This window comes from Eleutherodactylus coqui, chromosome 6 (genome assembly GCF_035609145.1).
Source record: "Eleutherodactylus coqui strain aEleCoq1 chromosome 6, aEleCoq1.hap1, whole genome shotgun sequence".
NCBI classification, from domain to species: Eukaryota; Metazoa; Chordata; class Amphibia; order Anura; family Eleutherodactylidae; genus Eleutherodactylus; species Eleutherodactylus coqui.
In genome coordinates, this window is record NC_089842.1 from 179,016,828 (window position 1) to 179,040,474 (window position 23,647).

At 53.4% G+C, this 23,647-nt stretch overlaps 1 protein-coding gene across 1 annotated transcript in view; it reads left to right on the forward strand.

Moving 5' to 3' along the window:
• LOC136571790 (prostaglandin reductase 2-like) overlaps positions 1-23,647 on the forward strand; it is a 152,739-nt gene that overhangs the window by 51,393 nt on the left and 77,699 nt on the right. The gene's annotated exons all lie outside the window — the stretch shown is intronic.

Genomic DNA, 23,647 nt, shown 5'->3' on the forward strand with positions numbered 1-23,647 from the left:
CACGCGGAGCTAATATTTCGGCACAAATTTTGCGTTCTGTTGTGATAAGGAAAATGCGCGCGTCTCCCTAAGGGCAAAGACTCTGCGGTTGGCGGCATAGAGATAGTGCTCAAGTTTACAGTCACGATTGGGCGGTACTATGGGTCGACCGCCACAACGGCAAGGGGGTGCAGCAGTGGAGCTGTGAGGCCCGGCGAGCCAAGCCAGGTGAGCGTCAGCGTCACCCATAGCCACCTACGTTTTTGGTGGCTAACAGCGTGGTGGGCAGTGCAGCGTTCGGGTTCCGGGTAAAAATGGCGCCTTGGCGACATGTGCAGAATGTATGAGGCCTGTAATGATTTTTTGTGGTTTTCTGTATGTGCAAACTGTTTGGGTTAAATGGACGCCCACGGGAGTGCGGTAGGGAGATTGCAGTGTGTAACGGAACTATGTTGTGCGGTGATGATTTGAGTTTTGACGGTTTTGAATTCTTCTCTAATTAGAGTAAAAGGCTGTGAGATGAGCCGTTCATTTATTACAGAGCCCAGAGGGTTGGGTGTGGTAGGAAGCCTAGGCCACTAAGGTAAAAGTAAAGCACGCTGGGCAGTAATCCACCTAGTCTTGATGGCTGTATGCCTTTGGCTGTCACTTTACCCCCCCACTGGGCCCAGTGGGTACTCATTGCACCGACCTCGGAAGGACAGAAGGCTGAGTTGACCTTGAGCCGGCTACCTGACGTACGCAGGGATTGAACCCGCACATCTCAGGTCGTGAGCGAGAGCATAGCACTGCAGCACTACCACTGCGCTAATGCTCTGCGCCACACGAGGCTCACAATGTCACTAGGTGCCCGTTTACATCTATAATCCTGGTCCAGTGTCTAGCTTGGAAACGAGATGCCATATAGACAGGCGTGGAGGCTCTGGTACCCTGCTGTACCGCCTCTAGCTTGGATACAAGATGTGCTACGGTGTGGTGGGGCATGGATGCTGTAGTGCTAAGTTGGGCCACCTCTTGCTTGGATTCAGGATGTGATACGGGCGGGCATGGAATCCCTAGTGCCCTGTTGGGACACCTCCAGCTTTTGTATAAGATGTGATACGGGGGTGGGAGAAGGGGAAGGTAGCTGCAGCAGCCTGTTTCACCGCCTTTAGCTTGGATACGAGATGTGACACCGGGGGGCATGGATGCTCTAGTGCTAAGCAGGGCCACCTTTTGCTTGGATGCAAGATGTCACACGGGCTGGCATGGACTCTCTAGTGCCCTGTTGCTCCAGCTTTCATAGAAGATGTCATACGGTTGGGCACGGAGGCTCCAGTTCACTGCTGTAGCGCCTCTGACAGATGAGCAGTCATCAGCTCCCTTCCGACAATGCTTTCAGTTTTCAGGCCCCTGGGGTTCAGCTGCAGCGCCACCGGCCGCACTGTGTTCTAATGCCAATTTTGAGCCGTTACCCTGGGCCCGGGCCTATGGCTGCTTTGAGATGCCCATAATGAATCGCCTTGCGGGTGGTGCTACACTAACCGTAAAGCTACAGTGTCAGTCAATCGCAGCGCTTGCTTAGTGACGCACGCTAAGGAGCTGGTGGAATAAGCAGATAGGCAGGTGACAAAGCCACTGTTTTTCCAATGGCAATCTCCTAATGGTTCATTTCGGTTGGCTCTTTCGGGGTTTTCGGCACGCGGAGCTAATATTTCGGCACGAATTTTGCGTTCTGTTGTGATAAGTAAAATGCGCGCGTCTCCCTAAGGGCAAAGACTCTGCGGTTGGCGGCATAGAGATAGTGCTCAGGTTTACAGTCATGATTGGGCGGTACTATGGGTCGACCGCCACAACGGCAAGGGGGTGCGGCAGTGGAGCTGTGAGGCCCGGCGAGCCAAGCCAGGTGAGGGTCAGCATCACCCATAGCCACCTACGTTTTTGGTGGCTAACAGCGTGGTGGGCAGTGCAGCGTTCGGGTTCCGGGTAAAAATGGCGCCTTGGCGACATGTGCAGAATGTATGAGGCCTGTAATGATTTTTTGTGGTTTTCTGTATGTGCAAACTGTTTGGGTTTAATGGACGCCCACGGGAGTGCGGTAGGGAGATTGCAGTGTGTAACGGAACTATGTTGTGCGGTGATGATTTGAGTTTTGACGGTTTTGAATTCTTCTCTAATTAGAGTAAAAGGCTGTGAGATGAGCCGTTCATTTATTACAGAGCCCAGAGGGTTGGGTGTGGTAGGAAGCCTAGGCCACTAAGGTAAAAGTAAAGCACGCTGGGCAGTAATCCACCTAGTCGTGATGGCTGTATGCCTTTGGCTGTCACTTTACCCCCCACTGGGCCCAGTGGGTACTCATTGCACCGACCTCGGAAGGACAGAAGGCTGAGTCGACCTTGAGCCGGCTACCTGACGTACGCAGGGATTGAACCCGCACATCTCAGGTCGTGAGCGAGAGCTTAGCACTGCAGCACTACCACTGCGCTAATGCTCTGCGCCACACGAGGCTCACGATGTCACTAGGTGCCTGTTTACATCTATAATCCTGGTCCAGTGTCTAGCTTGGAAACGAGATGCCATATAGACAGGCGTGGAGGCTCTGGTACCCTGCTGTACCGCCTCTAGCTTAGATACAAGATGTGCTACGGTGTGGTGGGGCATGGATGCTGTAGTGCTAAGTTGGGCCACGTCTTGCTTGGATTCAGGATGTGATACGGGCGGGCATGGAATCCCTAGTGCCCTGTTGGGACACCTCCAGCTTTTGTATAAGATGTGATACGGGGGTGGGAGAAGGGGAAGGTAGCTGCAGCAGCCTGTTTCACCGCCTTTAGCTTGGATACGAGATGTGACACCGGGGGGCATGGATGCTCTAGTGCTAAGCAGGGCCACCTTTTGCTTGGATGCAAGATGTCATACGGGCTGGCATGGACTCTCTAGTGCCCTGTTGCTCCAGCTTTCATAGAAGATGTCATACGGTTGGGCACGGAGGCTCCAGTTCACTGCTGTAGCGCCTCTGACAGATGAGCCGTCATCAGCTCCCTTCCGACAATGCTTTCAGTTTTCAGGCCCCTGGGGTTCAGCTGCAGCGCCACCGGCCGCACTGTGTTCTAATGCCAATTTTGAGCCGTTACCCTGGGCCCGGGCCTATGGCTGCTTTGAGATGCCCATAATGAATCGCCTTGCGGATGGTGCTACACTAACCGTAAAGCTACAGTGTCAGTCAATCGCAGCGCTTGCTTAGTGACGCACGCTAAGGAGCTGGTGGAATAAGCAGATAGGCAGGTGACAAAGCCACTGTTTTTCCAATGGCAATCTCCTAATGGTTCATTTCGGTTGGCTCTTTCGGGGTTTTAAGCACGCGGAGCTAATATTTCGGCACAAATTTTGCGTTCTGTTGTGATAAGGAAAATGCGCGCGTCTCCCTAAGGGCAAAGACTCTGCGGTTGGCGGCATAGAGATAGTGCTCAAGTTTACAGTCACGATTGGGCGGTACTATGGGTCGACCGCCACAACGGCAAGGGGGTGCAGCAGTGGAGCTGTGAGGCCCGGCGAGCCAAGCCAGGTGAGGATCAGCGTCACCCATAGCCACCTACGTTTTTGGTGGCTAACAGCGTTGTGGGCAGTGCAGCGTTCGTGTTCCGGGTAAAAATGGCGCCTTGGCGACATGTGCAGAATGTATGAGGCTTGTAATGATTTTTTGTGGTTTTCTGTATGTGCAAACTGTTTGGGTTAAATGGACGCCCACGGGAGTGCGGTAGGGAGATTGCAGTGTGTAACGGAACTATGTTGTGCGGTGATGATTTGAGTTTTGACGGTTTTGAATTCTTCTCTAATTAGAGTAAAAGGCTGTGAGATGAGCCGTTCATTTATTACAGAGCCCAGAGGGTTGGGTGTGGTAGGAAGCCTAGGCCACTAAGGTAAAAGTAAAGCACGCTGGGCAGTAATCCACCTAGTCTTGATGGCTGTATGCCTTTGGCTGTCACTTTACCCCCCACTGGGCCCAGTGGGTACTCATTGCACCGACCTCGGAAGGACAGAAGGCTGAGTCGACCTTGAGCCGGCTACCTGACGTACGCAGGGATTGAACCCGCACATCTCAGGTCGTGAGCGAGAGCATAGCACTGCAGCACTACCACTGCGCTAATGCTCTGCGCCACACGAGGCTCACGATGTCACTAGGTGCCCGTTTACATCTATAATCCTGGTCCAGTGTCTAGCTTGGAAACGAGATGCCATATAGACAGGCGTGGAGGCTCTGGTACCCTGCTGTACCGCCTCTAGCTTGGATACAAGATGTGCTACGGTGTGGTGGGGCATGGATGCTGTAGTGCTAAGTTGGGCCACCTCTTGCTTGGATTCAGGATGTGATACGGGCGGGCATGGAATCCCTAGTGCCCTGTTGGGACACCTCCAGCTTTTGTATAAGATGTGATACGGGGGTGGGAGAAGGGGAAGGTAGCTGCAGCAGCCTGTTTCACCGCCTTTAGCTTGGATACGAGATGTGACACCGGGGGGCATGGATGCTCTAGTGCTAAGCAGGGCCACCTTTTGCTTCGATGCAAGATGTCACACGGGCTGGCATGGACTCTCTAGTGCCCTGTTGCTCCAGCTTTCATAGAAGATGTCATACGGTTGGGCACGGAGGCTCCAGTTCACTGCTGTAGCGCCTCTGACAGATGAGCCGTCATCAGCTCCCTTCCGACAATGCTTTCAGTTTTCAGGCCCCTGGGGTTCAGCTGCAGCGCCACCGGCCGCACTGTGTTCTAATGCCAATTTTGAGCCGTTACCCTGGGCCCGGGCCTATGGCTGCTTTGAGATGCCCATAATGAATCGCCTTGCGGGTGGTGCTACACTAACCGTAAAGCTACAGTGTCAGTCAATCGCAGCGCTTGCTTAGTGACGCACGCTAAGGAGCTAGTGGAATAAGCAGATAGGCAGGTGACAAAGCCACTGTTTTTCCAATGGCAATCTCCTAATGGTTCATTTCGGTTGGCTCTTTCGGGGTTTTCGGCACGCGGAGCTAATATTTTGGCACGAATTTTGCGTTCTGTTGTGATAAGTAAAATGCGCGCGTCTCCCTAAGGGCAAAGACTCTGCGGTTGGCGGCATAGAGATAGTGCTCAGGTTTACAGTCATGATTGGGCGGTACTATGGGTCGACCGCCACAACGGCAAGGGGGTGCGGCAGTGGAGCTGTGAGGCCCGGCGAGCCAAGCCAGGTGAGGGTCAGCGTCACCCATAGCCACCTACGTTTTTGGTGGCTAACAGCGTGGTGGGCAGTGCAGCGTTCGGGTTCCGGGTAAAAATGGCGCCTTGGCCACATGTGCAGAATGTAAGAGGCCTGTAACGATTTTCTCTGGTCTTCTGTATGTGCAAACTGTTTGGGTTAAATGGACGTCCACGGGAGTGCGGTAGGGAGATTGCAGTGTGTAACGGAACTATGTTGTGCGGTGATGGTTTGAGTTTTGTCGGTTTTGAATTCTTCTCTAATTAGAGTAAAAGGCTGTGAAATGAGCGGTTCATTTATTACAGAGCCCAGAGGGGTTGGGTGTGGTAGGAAGCCTAGGCCACTAAGGTAAAAGTAGAGCGCGCTGGGCAGTAATCCACCTAGTCGCGATGGCGGTATGCCTTCAGCTGTCACTCTACCCCCCAGTGGGTACTCATTGCACCGACCTCGGAAGGATAGAAGGCTGAGTCGACCCTGAGCCGGCTACCTGACGTCGTCCGCGGGGATTGAACCCGCACATCTCAGGTCGTGAAGCGAGAGCTTAGCACTGCGTACTGCTGCCCTAATTCTCTGCGCCACACGAGGCTCACAATGTAACTAGGTGTCGGTTTACATCTATAATCCTGGTCCAGTGTCTAGCTTGGAAACGAGATGCCATATAGACAGGCGTGGAGGCTCTGGTACTCTGCTGTACCGCCTCTAGCTTGGATACAAGATGTGCTACGGTGTGGTGGGGCATGGATGCTGTAGTGCTAAGTTGGGCCACCTCTTGCTTGGATTCAGGATGTGATACGGGCGGGCATGGAATCCCTAGTGCCCTGTTGGGACACCTCCAGCTTTTGTATAAGATGTGATACGGGGGTGGGAGAAGGGGAAGGTAGCTGCAGCAGCCTGTTTCACCGCCTTTAGCTTGGATACGAGATGTGACACCGGGGGGCATGGATGCTCTAGTGCTAAGCAGGGCCACCTTTTGCTTGGATGCAAGATGTCATACGGGCTGGCATGGACTCTCTAGTGCCCTGTTGCTCCAGCTTTCATAGAAGATGTCATACGGTTGGGCACGGAGGCTCCAGTTCACTGCTGTAGCGCCTCTGACAGATGAGCTGTCATCAGCTCCCTTCCGACAATGCTTTCAGTTTTCAGGCCCCTGGGGTTCAGCTGCAGCGCCACCGGCCGCACTGTGTTCTAATGCCAATTTTGAGCCGTTACCCTGGGCCCGGGCCTATGGCTGCTTTGAGATGCCCATAATGAATCGCCTTGTGGGTGGTGCTACACTAACCGTAAAGCTACAGTGTCAGTCAATCGCAGCGCTTGCTTAGTGACGCACGCTAAGGAGCTGGTGGAATAAGCAGATAGGCAGGTGACAAAGCCACTGTTTTTCCAATGGCAATCTCCTAATGGTTCATTTCGGTTGGCTCTTTCGGGGTTTTAAGCACGCGGAGCTAATATTTCGGCACAAATTTTGCGTTCTGTTGTGATAAGGAAAATGCGCGCGTCTCCCTAAGGGCAAAGACTCTGCGGTTGGCGGCATAGAGATAGTGCTCAAGTTTACAGTCACGATTGGGCGGTACTATGGGTCGACCGCCACAACGGCAAGGGGGTGCAGCAGTAGAGCTGTGAGGCCCGGCGAGCCAAGCCAGGTGAGGATCAGCGTCACCCATAGCCACCTACGTTTTTGGTGGCTAACAGCGTTGTGGGCAGTGCAGCGTTCGTGTTCCGGGTAAAAATGGCGCCTTGGCGACATGTGCAGAATGTATGAGGCTTGTAATGATTTTTTGTGGTTTTCTGTATGTGCAAACTGTTTGGGTTAAATGGACGCCCACGGGAGTGCGGTAGGGAGATTGCAGTGTGTAACGGAACTATGTTGTGCGGTGATGATTTGAGTTTTGACGGTTTTGAATTCTTCTCTAATTAGAGTAAAAGGCTGTGAGATGAGCCGTTCATTTATTACAGAGCCCAGAGGGTTGGGTGTGGTAGGAAGCCTAGGCCACTAAGGTAAAAGTAAAGCACGCTGGGCAGTAATCCACCTAGTCTTGATGGCTGTATGCCTTTGGCTGTCACTTTACCCCCCACTGGGCCCAGTGGGTACTCATTGCACCGACCTCGGAAGGACAGAAGGCTGAGTCGACCTTGAGCCGGCTACCTGACGTACGCAGGGATTGAACCCGCACATCTCAGGTCGTGAGCGAGAGCATAGCACTGCAGCACTACCACTGCGCTAATGCTCTGCGCCACACGAGGCTCACGATGTCACTAGGTGCCCGTTTACATCTATAATCCTGGTCCAGTGTCTAGCTTGGAAACGAGATGCCATATAGACAGGCGTGGAGGCTCTGGTACCCTGCTGTACCGCCTCTAGCTTGGATACAAGATGTGCTACGGTGTGGTGGGGCATGGATGCTGTAGTGCTAAGTTGGGCCACCTCTTGCTTGGATTCAGGATGTGATACGGGCGGGCATGGAATCCCTAGTGCCCTGTTGGGACACCTCCAGCTTTTGTATAAGATGTGATACGGGGGTGGGAGAAGGGGAAGGTAGCTGCAGCAGCCTGTTTCACCGCCTTTAGCTTGGATACGAGATGTGACACCGGGGGGCATGGATGCTCTAGTGCTAAGCAGGGCCACCTTTTGCTTCGATGCAAGATGTCACACGGGCTGGCATGGACTCTCTAGTGCCCTGTTGCTCCAGCTTTCATAGAAGATGTCATACGGTTGGGCACGGAGGCTCCAGTTCACTGCTGTAGCGCCTCTGACAGATGAGCCGTCATCAGCTCCCTTCCGACAATGCTTTCAGTTTTCAGGCCCCTGGGGTTCAGCTGCAGCGCCACCGGCCGCACTGTGTTCTAATGCCAATTTTGAGCCGTTACCCTGGGCCCGGGCCTATGGCTGCTTTGAGATGCCCATAATGAATCGCCTTGCGGGTGGTGCTACACTAACCGTAAAGCTACAGTGTCAGTCAATCGCAGCGCTTGCTTAGTGACGCACGCTAAGGAGCTAGTGGAATAAGCAGATAGGCAGGTGACAAAGCCACTGTTTTTCCAATGGCAATCTCCTAATGGTTCATTTCGGTTGGCTCTTTCGGGGTTTTCGGCACGCGGAGCTAATATTTTGGCACGAATTTTGCGTTCTGTTGTGATAAGTAAAATGCGCGCGTCTCCCTAAGGGCAAAGACTCTGCGGTTGGCGGCATAGAGATAGTGCTCAGGTTTACAGTCATGATTGGGCGGTACTATGGGTCGACCGCCACAACGGCAAGGGGGTGCGGCAGTGGAGCTGTGAGGCCCGGCGAGCCAAGCCAGGTGAGGGTCAGCGTCACCCATAGCCACCTACGTTTTTGGTGGCTAACAGCGTGGTGGGCAGTGCAGCGTTCGGGTTCCGGGTAAAAATGGCGCCTTGGCCACATGTGCAGAATGTAAGAGGCCTGTAACGATTTTCTCTGGTCTTCTGTATGTGCAAACTGTTTGGGTTAAATGGACGTCCACGGGAGTGCGGTAGGGAGATTGCAGTGTGTAACGGAACTATGTTGTGCGGTGATGGTTTGAGTTTTGACGGTTTTGAATTCTTCTCTAATTAGAGTAAAAGGCTGTGAGATGAGCCGTTCATTTATTACAGAGCCCAGAGGGTTGGGTGTGGTAGGAAGCCTAGGCCACTAAGGTAAAAGTAAAGCACGCTGGGCAGTAATCCACCTAGTCGTGATGGCTGTATGCCTTTGGCTGTCACTTTACCCCCCACTGGGCCCAGTGGGTACTCATTGCACCGACCTCGGAAGGACAGAAGGCTGAGTCGACCTTGAGCCGGCTACCTGACGTACGCAGGGATTGAACCCGCACATCTCAGGTCGTGAGCGAGAGCTTAGCACTGCAGCACTACCACTGCGCTAATGCTCTGCGCCACACGAGGCTCACGATGTCACTAGGTGCCCGTTTACATCTATAATCCTGGTCCAGTGTCTAGCTTGGAAACGAGATGCCATATAGACAGGCGTGGAGGCTCTGGTACCCTGCTGTACCGCCTCTAGCTTAGATACAAGATGTGCTACGGTGTGGTGGGGCATGGATGCTGTAGTGCTAAGTTGGGCCACCTCTTGCTTGGATTCAGGATGTGATACGGGCGGGCATGGAATCCCTAGTGCCCTGTTGGGACACCTCCAGCTTTTGTATAAGATGTGATACGGGGGTGGGAGAAGGGGAAGGTAGCTGCAGCAGCCTGTTTCACCGCCTTTAGCTTGGATACGAGATGTGACACCGGGGTCATGGATGCTCTAGTGCTAAGCAGGGCCACCTTTTGCTTGGATGCAAGATGTCATACGGGCTGGCATGGACTCTCTAGTGCCCTGTTGCTCCAGCTTTCATAGAAGATGTCATACGGTTGGGCACGGAGGCTCCAGTTCACTGCTGTAGCGCCTCTGACAGATGAGCCGTCATCAGCTCCCTTCCGACAATGCTTTCAGTTTTCAGGCCCCTGGGGTTCAGCTGCAGCGCCACCGGCCGCACTGTGTTCTAATGCCAATTTTGAGCCGTTACCCTGGGCCCGGGCCTATGGCTGCTTTGAGATGCCCATAATGAATCGCCTTGCGGGTGGTGCTACACTAACCGTAAAGCTACAGTGTCAGTCAATCGCAGCGCTTGCTTAGTGACGCACGCTAAGGAGCTGGTGGAATAAGCAGATAGGCAGGTGACAAAGCCACTGTTTTTCCAATGGCAATCTCCTAATGGTTCATTTCGGTTGGCTCTTTCGGGGTTTTCGGCACGCGGAGCTAATATTTCGGCATGAATTTTGCGTTCTGTTGTGATAAGTAAAATGCGCGCGTCTCCCTAAGGGCAAAGACTCTGCGGTTGGCGGCATAGAGATAGTGCTCAGGTTTACAGTCATGATTGGGCGGTACTATGGGTCGACCGCCACAACGGCAAGGGGGTGCGGCAGTGGAGCTGTGAGGCCCGGCGAGCCAAGCCAGGTGAGGGTCAGCGTCACCCATAGCCACCTACGTTTTTGGTGGCTAACAGCGTGGTGGGCAGTGCAGCGTTCGGGTTCCGGGTAAAAATGGCGCCTTGGCCACATGTGCAGAATGTAAGAGGCCTGTAACGATTTTCTCTGGTCTTCTGTATGTGCAAACTGTTTGGGTTAAATGGACGTCCACGGGAGTGCGGTAGGGAGATTGCAGTGTGTAACGGAACTATGTTGTGCGGTGATGGTTTGAGTTTTGTCGGTTTTGAATTCTTCTCTAATTAGAGTAAAAGGCTGTGAAATGAGCGGTTCATTTATTACAGAGCCCAGAGGGGTTGGGTGTGGTAGGAAGCCTAGGCCACTAAGGTAAAAGTAGAGCGCGCTGGGCAGTAATCCACCTAGTCGCGATGGCGGTATGCCTTCAGCTGTCACTCTACCCCCCAGTGGGTACTCATTGCACCGACCTCGGAAGGATAGAAGGCTGAGTCGACCCTGAGCCGGCTACCTGACGTCGTCCGCGGGGATTGAACCCGCACATCTCAGGTCGTGAAGCGAGAGCTTAGCACTGCGTACTGCTGCCCTAATGCTCTGCGCCACACGAGGCTCACAATGTAACTAGGTGTCGGTTTACATCTATAATCCTGGTCCAGTGTCTAGCTTGGAAACGAGATGCCATATAGACAGGCGTGGAGGCTCTGGTACCCTGCTGTACCGCCTCTAGCTTGGATACAAGATGTGCTACGGTGTGGTGGGGCATGGATGCTGTAGTGCTAAGTTGGGCCACCTCTTGCTTGGATTCAGGATGTGATACGGGCGGGCATGGAATCCCTAGTGCCCTGTTGGGACACCTCCAGCTTTTGTATAAGATGTGATACGGGGGTGGGAGAAGGGGAAGGTAGCTGCAGCAGCCTGTTTCACCGCCTTTAGCTTGGATACGAGATGTGACACCGGGGGGCATGGATGCTCTAGTGCTAAGCAGGGCCACCTTTTGCTTGGATGCAAGATGTCATACGGGCTGGCATGGACTCTCTAGTGCCCTGTTGCTCCAGCTTTCATAGAAGATGTCATACGGTTGGGCACGGAGGCTCCAGTTCACTGCTGTAGCGCCTCTGACAGATGAGCTGTCATCAGCTCCCTTCCGACAATGCTTTCAGTTTTCAGGCCCCTGGGGTTCAGCTGCAGCGCCACCGGCCGCACTGTGTTCTAATGCCAATTTTGAGCCGTTACCCTGGGCCCGGGCCTATGGCTGCTTTGAGATGCCCATAATGAATCGCCTTGCGGGTGGTGCTACACTAACCGTAAAGCTACAGTGTCAGTCAATCGCAGCGCTTGCTTAGTGACGCACGCTAAGGAGCTGGTGGAATAAGCAGATAGGCAGGTGACAAAGCCACTGTTTTTCCAATGGCAATCTCCTAATGGTTCATTTCGGTTGGCTCTTTCGGGGTTTTAAGCACGCGGAGCTAATATTTCGGCACAAATTTTGCGTTCTGTTGTGATAAGTAAAATGCGCGCGTCTCCCTAAGGGCAAAGACTCTGCGGTTGGCGGCATAGAGATAGTGCTCAAGTTTACAGTCACGATTGGGCGGTACTATGGGTCGACCGCCACAACGGCAAGGGGGTGCAGCAGTGGAGCTGTGAGGCCCGGCGAGCCAAGCCAGGTGAGGGTCAGCGTCACCCATAGCCACCTACGTTTTTGGTGGCTAACAGCGTTGTGGGCAGTGCAGCGTTCGTGTTCCGGGTAAAAATGGCGCCTTGGCGACATGTGCAGAATGTATGAGGCCTGTAATGATTTTTTGTGGTTTTCTGTATGTGCAAACTGTTTGGGTTAAATGGACGCCCACGGGAGTGCGGTAGGGAGATTGCAGTGTGTAACGGAACTATGTTGTGCGGTGATGATTTGAGTTTTGACGGTTTTGAATTCTTCTCTAATTAGAGTAAAAGGCTGTGAGATGAGCCGTTCATTTATTACAGAGCCCAGAGGGTTGGGTGTGGTAGGAAGCCTAGGCCACTAAGGTAAAAGTAAAGCACGCTGGGCAGTAATCCACCTAGTCGTGATGGCTGTATGCCTTTGGCTGTCACTTTACCCCCCACTGGGCCCAGTGGGTACTCATTGCACCGACCTCGGAAGGACAGAAGGCTGAGTCGACCTTGAGCCGGCTACCTGACGTACGCAGGGATTGAACCCGCACATCTCAGGTCGTGAGCGAGAGCTTAGCACTGCAGCACTACCACTGCGCTAATGCTCTGCGCCACACGAGGCTCACGATGTCACTAGGTGCCCGTTTACATCTATAATCCTGGTCCAGTGTCTAGCTTGGAAACGAGATGCCATATAGACAGGCGTGGAGGCTCTGGTACCCTGCTGTACCGCCTCTAGCTTAGATACAAGATGTGCTACGGTGTGGTGGGGCATGGATGCTGTAGTGCTAAGTTGGGCCACCTCTTGCTTGGATTCAGGATGTGATACGGGCGGGCATGGAATCCCTAGTGCCCTGTTGGGACACCTCCAGCTTTTGTATAAGATGTGATACGGGGGTGGGAGAAGGGGAAGGTAGCTGCAGCAGCCTGTTTCACCGCCTTTAGCTTGGATACGAGATGTGACACCGGGGGGCATGGATGCTCTAGTGCTAAGCAGGGCCACCTTTTGCTTGGATGCAAGATGTCATACGGGCTGGCATGGACTCTCTAGTGCCCTGTTGCTCCAGCTTTCATAGAAGATGTCATACGGTTGGGCACGGAGGCTCCAGTTCACTGCTGTAGCGCCTCTGACAGATGAGCTGTCATCAGCTCCCTTCCGACAATGCTTTCAGTTTTCAGGCCCCTGGGGTTCAGCTGCAGCGCCACCGGCCGCACTGTGTTCTAATGCCAATTTTGAGCCGTTACCCTGGGCCCGGGCCTATGGCTGCTTTGAGATGCCCATAATGAATCGCCTTGCGGGTGGTGCTACACTAACCGTAAAGCTACAGTGTCAGTCAATCGCAGCGCTTGCTTAGTGACGCACGCTAAGGAGCTGGTGGAATAAGCAGATAGGCAGGTGACAAAGCCACTGTTTTTCCAATGGCAATCTCCTAATGGTTCATTTCGGTTGGCTCTTTCGGGGTTTTAAGCACGCGGAGCTAATATTTCGGCACAAATTTTGCGTTCTGTTGTGATAAGGAAAATGCGCGCGTCTCCCTAAGGGCAAAGACTCTGCGGTTGGCGGCATAGAGATAGTGCTCAAGTTTACAGTCACGATTGGGCGGTACTATGGGTCGACCGCCACAACGGCAAGGGGGTGCAGCAGTGGAGCTGTGAGGCCCGGCGAGCCAAGCCAGGTGAGGGTCAGCGTCACCCATAGCCACCTACGTTTTTGGTGGCTAACAGCGTTGTGGGCAGTGCAGCGTTCGTGTTCCGGGTAAAAATGGCGCCTTGGCGACATGTGCAGAATGTATGAGGCCTGTAATGATTTTTTGTGGTTTTCTGTATGTGCAAACTGTTTGGGTTAAATGGACGCCCACGGGAGTGCGGTAGGGAGATTGCAGTGTGTAACGGAACTATGTTGTGCGGTGATGATTTGAGTTTTGACGGTTTTGAATTCTTCTCTAATTAGAGTAAAAGGCTGTGAGATGAGCCGTTCATTTATTACAGAGCCCAGAGGGTTGGGTGTGGTAGGAAGCCTAGGCCACTAAGGTAAAAGTAGAGCGCGCTGGGCAGTAATCCACCTAGTCGCGATGGCGGTATACCTTCAGCTGTCACTCTACCCCCCAGTGGGTACTCATTGCACCGACCTCGGAAGGATAGAAGGCTGAGTCGACCCTGAGCCGGCTACCTGACGTCGTCCGCGGGGATTGAACCCGCACATCTCAGGTCGTGAAGCGAGAGCTTAGCACTGCGTACTGCTGCCCTAATGCTCTGCGCCACACGAGGCTCACAATGTAACTAGGTGTCGGTTTACATCTATAATCCTGGTCCAGTGTCTAGCTTGGAAACGAGATGCCATATAGACAGGCGTGGAGGCTCTGGTACCCTGCTGTACCGCCTCTAGCTTGGATACAAGATGTGCTACGGTGTGGTGGGGCATGGATGCTGTAGTGCTAAGTTGGGCCACCTCTTGCTTGGATTCAGGATGTGATACGGGCGGGCATGGAATCCCTAGTGCCCTGTTGGGACACCTCCAGCTTTTGTATAAGATGTGATACGGGGGTGGGAGAAGGGGAAGGTAGCTGCAGCAGCCTGTTTCACCGCCTTTAGCTTGGATACGAGATGTGACACCGGGGGGCATGGATGCTCTAGTGCTAAGCAGGGCCACCTTTTGCTTGGATGCAAGATGTCATACGGGCTGGCATGGACTCTCTAGTGCCCTGTTGCTCCAGCTTTCATAGAAGATGTCATACGGTTGGGCACGGAGGCTCCAGTTCACTGCTGTAGCGCCTCTGACAGATGAGCTGTCATCAGCTCCCTTCCGACAATGCTTTCAGTTTTCAGGCCCCTGGGGTTCAGCTGCAGCGCCACCGGCCGCACTGTGTTCTAATGCCAATTTTGAGCCGTTACCCTGGGCCCGGGCCTATGGCTGCTTTGAGATGCCCATAATGAATCGCCTTGCGGGTGGTGCTACACTAACCGTAAAGCTACAGTGTCAGTCAATCGCAGCGCTTGCTTAGTGACGCACGCTAAGGAGCTGGTGGAATAAGCAGATAGGCAGGTGACAAAGCCACTGTTTTTCCAATGGCAATCTCCTAATGGTTCATTTCGGTTGGCTCTTTCGGGGTTTTAAGCACGCGGAGCTAATATTTCGGCACAAATTTTGCGTTCTGTTGTGATAAGGAAAATGCGCGCGTCTCCCTAAGGGCAAAGACTCTGCGGTTGGCGGCATAGAGATAGTGCTCAAGTTTACAGTCACGATTGGGCGGTACTATGGGTCGACCGCCACAACGGCAAGGGGGTGCAGCAGTGGAGCTGTGAGGCCCGGCGAGCCAAGCCAGGTGAGGGTCAGCGTCACCCATAGCCACCTACGTTTTTGGTGGCTAACAGCGTTGTGGGCAGTGCAGCGTTCGTGTTCCGGGTAAAAATGGCGCCTTGGCGACATGTGCAGAATGTATGAGGCCTGTAATGATTTTTTGTGGTTTTCTGTATGTGCAAACTGTTTGGGTTAAATGGACGCCCACGGGAGTGCGGTAGGGAGATTGCAGTGTGTAACGGAACTATGTTGTGCGGTGATGATTTGAGTTTTGACGGTTTTGAATTCTTCTCTAATTAGAGTAAAAGGCTGTGAGATGAGCCGTTCATTTATTACAGAGCCCAGAGGGTTGGGTGTGGTAGGAAGCCTAGGCCACTAAGGTAAAAGTAAAGCACGCTGGGCAGTAATCCACCTAGTCGTGATGGCTGTATGCCTTTGGCTGTCACTTTACCCCCCACTGGGCCCAGTGGGTACTCATTGCACCGACCTCGGAAGGACAGAAGGCTGAGTCGACCTTGAGCCGGCTACCTGACGTACGCAGGGATTGAACCCGCACATCTCAGGTCGTGAGCGAGAGCTTAGCACTGCAGCACTACCACTGCGCTAATGCTCTGCGCCACACGAGGCTCACGATGTCACTAGGTGCCCGTTTACATCTATAATCCTGGTCCAGTGTCTAGCTTGGAAACGAGATGCCATATAGACAGGCGTGGAGGCTCTGGTACCCTGCTGTACCGCCTCTAGCTTGGATACAAGATGTGCTACGGTGTGGTGGGGCATGGATGCTGTAGTGCTAAGTTGGGCCACCTCTTGCTTGGATTCAGGATGTGATACGGGCGGGCATGGAATCCCTAGTGCCCTGTTGGGACACCTCCAGCTTTTGTATAAGATGTGATACGGGGGTGGGAGAAGGGGAAGGTAGCTGCAGCAGCCTGTTTCACCGCCTTTAGCTTGGATACGAGATGTGACACCGGGGTCATGGATGCTCTAGTGCTAAGCAGGGCCACCTTTTGCTTGGATGCAAGATGTCATACGGGCTGGCATGGACTCTCTAGTGCCCTGTTGCTCCAGCTTTCATAGAAGATGTCATACGGTTGGGCACGGAGGCTCCAGTTCACTGCTGTAGCGCCTCTGACAGATGAGCCGTCATCAGCTCCCTTCCGACAATGCTTTCAGTTTTCAGGCCCCTGGGGTTCAGCTGCAGCGCCACCGGCCGCACTGTGTTCTAATGGCAATTTTGAGCCGTTACCCTGGGCCCGGGCCTATGGCTGCTTTGAGATGCCCATAATGAATCGCCTTGCGGGTGGTGCTACACTAACCGTAAAGCTACAGTGTCAGTCAATCGCAGCGCTTGCTTAGTGACGCACGCTAAGGAGCTGGTGGAATAAGCAGATAGGCAGGTGACAAAGCCACTGTTTTTCCAATGGCAATCTCCTAATGGTTCATTTCGGTTGGCTCTTTCGGGGTTTTCGGCACGCGGAGCTAATATTTCGGCACGAATTTTGCGTTCTGTTGTGATAAGTAAAATGCGCGCGTCTCCCTAAGGGCAAAGACTCTGCGGTTGGCGGCATAGAGATAGTGCTCAGGTTTACAGTCATGATTGGGCGGTACTATGGGTCGACCGCCACAACGGCAAGGGGGTGCGGCAGTGGAGCTGTGAGGCCCGGCGAGCCAAGCCAGGTGAGGGTCAGCGTCACCCATAGCCACCTACGTTTTTGGTGGCTAACAGCGTGGTGGGCAGTGCAGCGTTTGGGTTCCGGGTAAAAATGGCGCCTTGGCCACATGTGCAGAATGTAAGAGGCCTGTAACGATTTTCTCTGGTCTTCTGTATGTGCAAACTGTTTGGGTTAAATGGACGTCCACGGGAGTGCGGTAGGGAGATTGCAGTGTGTAACGGAACTATGTTGTGCGGTGATGGTTTGAGTTTTGTCGGTTTTGAATTCTTCTCTAATTAGAGTAAAAGGCTGTGAAATGAGCGGTTCATTTATTACAGAGCCCAGAGGGGTTGGGTGTGGTAGGAAGCCTAGGCCACTAAGGTAAAAGTAGAGCGCGCTGGGCAGTAATCCACCTAGTCGCGATGGCGGTATGCCTTCAGCTGTCACTCTACCCCCCAGTGGGTACTCATTGCACCGACCTCGGAAGGATAGAAGGCTGAGTCGACCCTGAGCCGGCTACCTGACGTCGTCCGCGGGGATTGAACCCGCACATCTCAGGTCGTGAAGCGAGAGCTTAGCACTGCGTACTGCTGCCCTAATGCTCTGCGCCACACGAGGCTCACAATGTAACTAGGTGTCGGTTTACATCTATAATCCTGGTCCAGTGTCTAGCTTGGAAACGAGATGCCATATAGACAGGCGTGGAGGCTCTGGTACCCTGCTGTACCGCCTCTAGCTTGGATACAAGATGTGCTACGGTGTGGTGGGGCATGGATGCTGTAGTGCTAAGTTGGGCCACCTCTTGCTTGGATTCAGGATGTGATACGGGCGGGCATGGAATCCCTAGTGCCCTGTTGGGACACCTCCAGCTTTTGTGTAAGATGTGATACGGGGGTGGGAGAAGGGGAAGGTAGCTGCAGCAGCCTGTTTCACCGCCTTTAGCTTGGATACGAGATGTGACACCGGGGGGCATGGATGCTCTAGTGCTAAGCAGGGCCACCTTTTGCTTGGATGCAAGATGTCATACGGGCTGGCATGGACTCTCTAGTGCCCTGTTGCTCCAGCTTTCATAGAAGATGTCATACGGTTGGGCACGGAGGCTCCAGTTCACTGCTGTAGCGCCTCTGACAGATGAGCTGTCATCAGCTCCCTTCCGACAATGCTTTCAGTTTTCAGGCCCCTGGGGTTCAGCTGCAGCGCCACCGGCCGCACTGTGTTCTAATGCCAATTTTGAGCCGTTACCCTGGGCCCGGGCCTATGGCTGCTTTGAGATGCCCATAATGAATCGCCTTGCGGGTGGTGCTACACTAACCGTAAAGCTACAGTGTCAGTCAATCGCAGCGCTTGCTTAGTGACGCACGCTAAGGAGCTGGTGGAATAAGCAGATAGGCAGGTGACAAAGCCACTGTTTTTCCAATGGCAATCTCCTAATGGTTCATTTCGGTTGGCTCTTTCGGGGTTTTCGGCACGCGGAGCTAATATTTCGGCACGAATTTTGCGTTCTGTTGTGATAAGTAAAATGCGCGCGTCTCCCTAAGGGCAAAGACTCTGCGGTTGGCGGCATAGAGATAGTGCTCAGGTTTACAGTCATGATTGGGCGGTACTATGGGTCGACCGCCACAACGGCAAGGGGGTGCGGCAGTGGAGCTGTGAGGCCCGGCGAGCCAAGCCAGGTGAGGGTCAGCATCACCCATAGCCACCTACGTTTTTGGTGGCTAACAGCGTGGTGGGCAGTGCAGCGTTCGGGTTCCGGGTAAAAATGGCGCCTTGGCGACATGTGCAGAATGTATGAGGCCTGTAATGATTTTTTGTGGTTTTCTGTATGTGCAAACTGTTTGGGTTAAATGGACGCCCACGGGAGTGCGGTAGGGAGATTGCAGTGTGTAACGGAACTATGTTGTGCGGTGATGATTTGAGTTTTGACGGTTTTGAATTCTTCTCTAATTAGAGTAAAAGGCTGTGAGATGAGCCGTTCATTTATTACAGAGCCCAGAGGGTTGGGTGTGGTAGGAAGCCTAGGCCACTAAGGTAAAAGTAAAGCACGCTGGGCAGTAATCCACCTAGTCGTGATGGCTGTATGCCTTTGGCTGTCACTTTACCCCCCACTGGGCCCAGTGGGTACTCATTGCACCGACCTCGGAAGGACAGAAGGCTGAGTCGACCTTGAGCCGGCTACCTGACGTACGCAGGGATTGAACCCGCACATCTCAGGTCGTGAGCGAGAGCTTAGCACTGCAGCACTACCACTGCGCTAATGCTCTGCGCCACACGAGGCTCACGATGTCACTAGGTGCCCGTTTACATCTATAATCCTGGTCCAGTGTCTAGCTTGGAAACGAGATGCCATATAGACAGGCGTGGAGGCTCTGGTACCCTGCTGTACCGCCTCTAGCTTAGATACAAGATGTGCTACGGTGTGGTGGGGCATGGATGCTGTAGTGCTAAGTTGGGCCACCTCTTGCTTGGATTCAGGATGTGATACGGGCGGGCATGGAATCCCTAGTGCCCTGTTGGGACACCTCCAGCTTTTGTATAAGATGTGATACGGGGGTGGGAGAAGGGGAAGGTAGCTGCAGCAGCCTGTTTCACCGCCTTTAGCTTGGATACGAGATGTGACACCGGGGGGCATGGATGCTCTAGTGCTAAGCAGGGCCACCTTTTGCTTGGATGCAAGATGTCATACGGGCTGGCATGGACTCTCTAGTGCCCTGTTGCTCCAGCTTTCATAGAAGATATCATACGGTTGGGCACGGAGGCTCCAGTTCACTGCTGTAGCGCCTCTGACAGATGAGCCGTCATCAGCTCCCTTCCGACAATGCTTTCAGTTTTCAGGCCCCTGGGGTTCAGCTGCAGCGCCACCGGCCGCACTGTGTTCTAATGCCAATTTTGAGCCGTTACCCTGGGCCCGGGCCTATGGCTGCTTTGAGATGCCCATAATGAATCGCCTTGCGGGTGGTGCTACACTAACCGTAAAGCTACAGTGTCAGTCAATCGCAGCGCTTGCTTAGTGACGCACGCTAAGGAGCTGGTGGAATAAGCAGATAGGCAGGTGACAAAGCCACTGTTTTTCCAATGGCAATCTCCTAATGGTTCATTTCGGTTGGCTCTTTCGGGGTTTTCGGCACGCGGAGCTAATATTTCGGCACGAATTTTGCGTTCTGTTGTGATAAGTAAAATGCGCGCGTCTCCCTAAGGGCAAAGACTCTGCGGTTGGCGGCATAGAGATAGTGCTCAGGTTTACAGTCATGATTGGGCGGTACTATGGGTCGACCGCCACAACGGCAAGGGGGTGCGGCAGTGGAGCTGTGAGGCCCGGCGAGCCAAGCCAGGTGAGGGTCAGCGTCACCCATAGCCACCTACGTTTTTGGTGGCTAACAGCGTGGTGGGCAGTGCAGCGTTCGGGTTCCGGGTAAAAATGGCGCCTTGGCCACATGTGCAGAATGTAAGAGGCCTGTAACGATTTTCTCTGGTCTTCTGTATGTGCAAACTGTTTGGGTTAAATGGACGTCCACGGGAGTGCGGTAGGGAGATTGCAGTGTGTAACGGAACTATGTTGTGCGGTGATGGTTTGAGTTTTGTCGGTTTTGAATTCTTCTCTAATTAGAGTAAAAGGCTGTGAAATGAGCGGTTCATTTATTACAGAGCCCAGAGGGGTTGGGTGTGGTAGGAAGCCTAGGCCACTAAGGTAAAAGTAGAGCGCGCTGGGCAGTAATCCACCTAGTCGCGATGGCGGTATGCCTTCAGCTGTCACTCTACCCCCCAGTGGGTACTCATTGCACCGACCTCGGAAGGATAGAAGGCTGAGTCGACCCTGAGCCGGCTACCTGACGTCGTCCGCGGGGATTGAACCCGCACATCTCAGGTCGTGAAGCGAGAGCTTAGCACTGCGTACTGCTGCCCTAATGCTCTGCGCCACACGAGGCTCACAATGTAACTAGGTGTCGGTTTACATCTATAATCCTGGTCCAGTGTCTAGCTTGGAAACGAGATGCCATATAGACAGGCGTGGAGGCTCTGGTACCCTGCTGTACCGCCTCTAGCTTGGATACAAGATGTGCTACGGTGTGGTGGGGCATGGATGCTGTAGTGCTAAGTTGGGCCACCTCTTGCTTGGATTCAGGATGTGATACGGGCGGGCATGGAATCCCTAGTGCCCTGTTGGGACACCTCCAGCTTTTGTATAAGATGTGATACGGGGGTGGGAGAAGGGGAAGGTAGCTGCAGCAGCCTGTTTCACCGCCTTTAGCTTGGATACGAGATGTGACACCGGGGGGCATGGATGCTCTAGTGCTAAGCAGGGCCACCTTTTGCTTGGATGCAAGATGTCATACGGGCTGGCATGGACTCTCTAGTGCCCTGTTGCTCCAGCTTTCATAGAAGATGTCATACGGTTGGGCACGGAGGCTCCAGTTCACTGCTGTAGCGCCTCTGACAGATGAGCTGTCATCAGCTCCCTTCCGACAATGCTTTCAGTTTTCAGGCCCCTGGGGTTCAGCTGCAGCGCCACCGGCCGCACTGTGTTCTAATGCCAATTTTGAGCCGTTACCCTGGGCCCGGGCCTATGGCTGCTTTGAGATGCCCATAATGAATCGCCTTGCGGGTGGTGCTACACTAACCGTAAAGCTACAGTGTCAGTCAATCGCAGCGCTTGCTTAGTGACGCACGCTAAGGAGCTGGTGGAATAAGCAGATAGGCAGGTGACAAAGCCACTGTTTTTCCAATGGCAATCTCCTAATGGTTCATTTCGGTTGGCTCTTTCGGGGTTTTAAGCACGCGGAGCTAATATTTCGGCACAAATTTTGCGTTCTGTTGTGATAAGGAAAATGCGCGCGTCTCCCTAAGGGCAAAGACTCTGCGGTTGGCGGCATAGAGATAGTGCTCAAGTTTACAGTCACGATTGGGCGGTACTATGGGTCGACCGCCACAACGGCAAGGGGGTGCAGCAGTGGAGCTGTGAGGCCCGGCGAGCCAAGCCAGGTGAGGGTCAGCGTCACCCATAGCCACCTACGTTTTTGGTGGCTAACAGCGTTGTGGGCAGTGCAGCGTTCGTGTTCCGGGTAAAAATGGCGCCTTGGCGACATGTGCAGAATGTATGAGGCCTGTAATGATTTTTTGTGGTTTTCTGTATGTGCAAACTGTTTGGGTTAAATGGACGCCCACGGGAGTGCGGTAGGGAGATTGCAGTGTGTAACGGAACTATGTTGTGCGGTGATGATTTGAGTTTTGACGGTTTTGAATTCTTCTCTAATTAGAGTAAAAGGCTGTGAGATGAGCCGTTCATTTATTACAGAGCCCAGAGGGTTGGGTGTGGTAGGAAGCCTAGGCCACTAAGGTAAAAGTAAAGCACGCTGGGCAGTAATCCACCTAGTCGTGATGGCTGTATGCCTTTGGCTGTCACTTTACCCCCCACTGGGCCCAGTGGGTACTCATTGCACCGACCTCGGAAGGACAGAAGGCTGAGTCGACCTTGAGCCGGCTACCTGACGTACGCAGGGATTGAACCCGCACATCTCAGGTCGTGAGCGAGAGCTTAGCACTGCAGCACTACCACTGCGCTAATGCTCTGCGCCACACGAGGCTCACGATGTCACTAGGTGCCCGTTTACATCTATAATCCTGGTCCAGTGTCTAGCTTGGAAACGAGATGCCATATAGACAGGCGTGGAGGCTCTGGTACCCTGCTGTACCGCCTCTAGCTTAGATACAAGATGTGCTACGGTGTGGTGGGGCATGGATGCTGTAGTGCTAAGTTGGGCCACCTCTTGCTTGGATTCAGGATGTGATACGGGCGGGCATGGAATCCCTAGTGCCCTGTTGGGACACCTCCAGCTTTTGTATAAGATGTGATACGGGGGTGGGAGAAGGGGAAGGTAGCTGCAGCAGCCTGTTTCACCGCCTTTAGCTTGGATACGAGATGTGACACCGGGGTCATGGATGCTCTAGTGCTAAGCAGGGCCACCTTTTGCTTGGATGCAAGATGTCATACGGGCTGGCATGGACTCTCTAGTGCCCTGTTGCTCCAGCTTTCATAGAAGATGTCATACGGTTGGGCACGGAGGCTCCAGTTCACTGCTGTAGCGCCTCTGACAGATGAGCCGTCATCAGCTCCCTTCCGACAATGCTTTCAGTTTTCAGGCCCCTGGGGTTCAGCTGCAGCGCCACCGGCCGCACTGTGTTCTAATGCCAATTTTGAGCCGTTACCCTGGGCCCGGGCCTATGGCTGCTTTGAGATGCCCATAATGAATCGCCTTGCGGGTGGTGCTACACTAACCGTAAAGCTACAGTGTCAGTCAATCGCAGCGCTTGCTTAGTGACGCACGCTAAGGAGCTGGTGGAATAAGCAGATAGGCAGGTGACAAAGCCACTGTTTTTCCAATGGCAATCTCCTAATGGTTCATTTCGGTTGGCTCTTTCGGGGTTTTAAGCACGCGGAGCTAATATTTTGGCACGAATTTTGCGTTCTGTTGTGATAAGTAAAATGCGCGCGTCTCCCTAAGGGCAAAGACTCTGCGGTTGGCGGCATAGAGATAGTGCTCAGGTTTACAGTCATGATTGGGCGGTACTATGGGTCGACCGCCACAACGGCAAGGGGGTGCGGCAGTGGAGCTGTGAGGCCCGGCGAGCCAAGCCAGGTGAGGGTCAGCGTCACCCATAGCCACCTACGTTTTTGGTGGCTAACAGCGTGGTGGGCAGTGCAGCGTTCGGGTTCCGGGTAAAAATGGCGCCTTGGCCACATGTGCAGAATGTAAGAGGCCTGTAACGATTTTCTCTGGTCTTCTGTATGTGCAAACTGTTTGGGTTAAATGGACGTCCACGGGAGTGCGGTAGGGAGATTGCAGTGTGTAACGGAACTATGTTGTGCGGTGATGGTTTGAGTTTTGTCGGTTTTGAATTCTTCTCTAATTAGAGTAAAAGGCTGTGAAATGAGCGG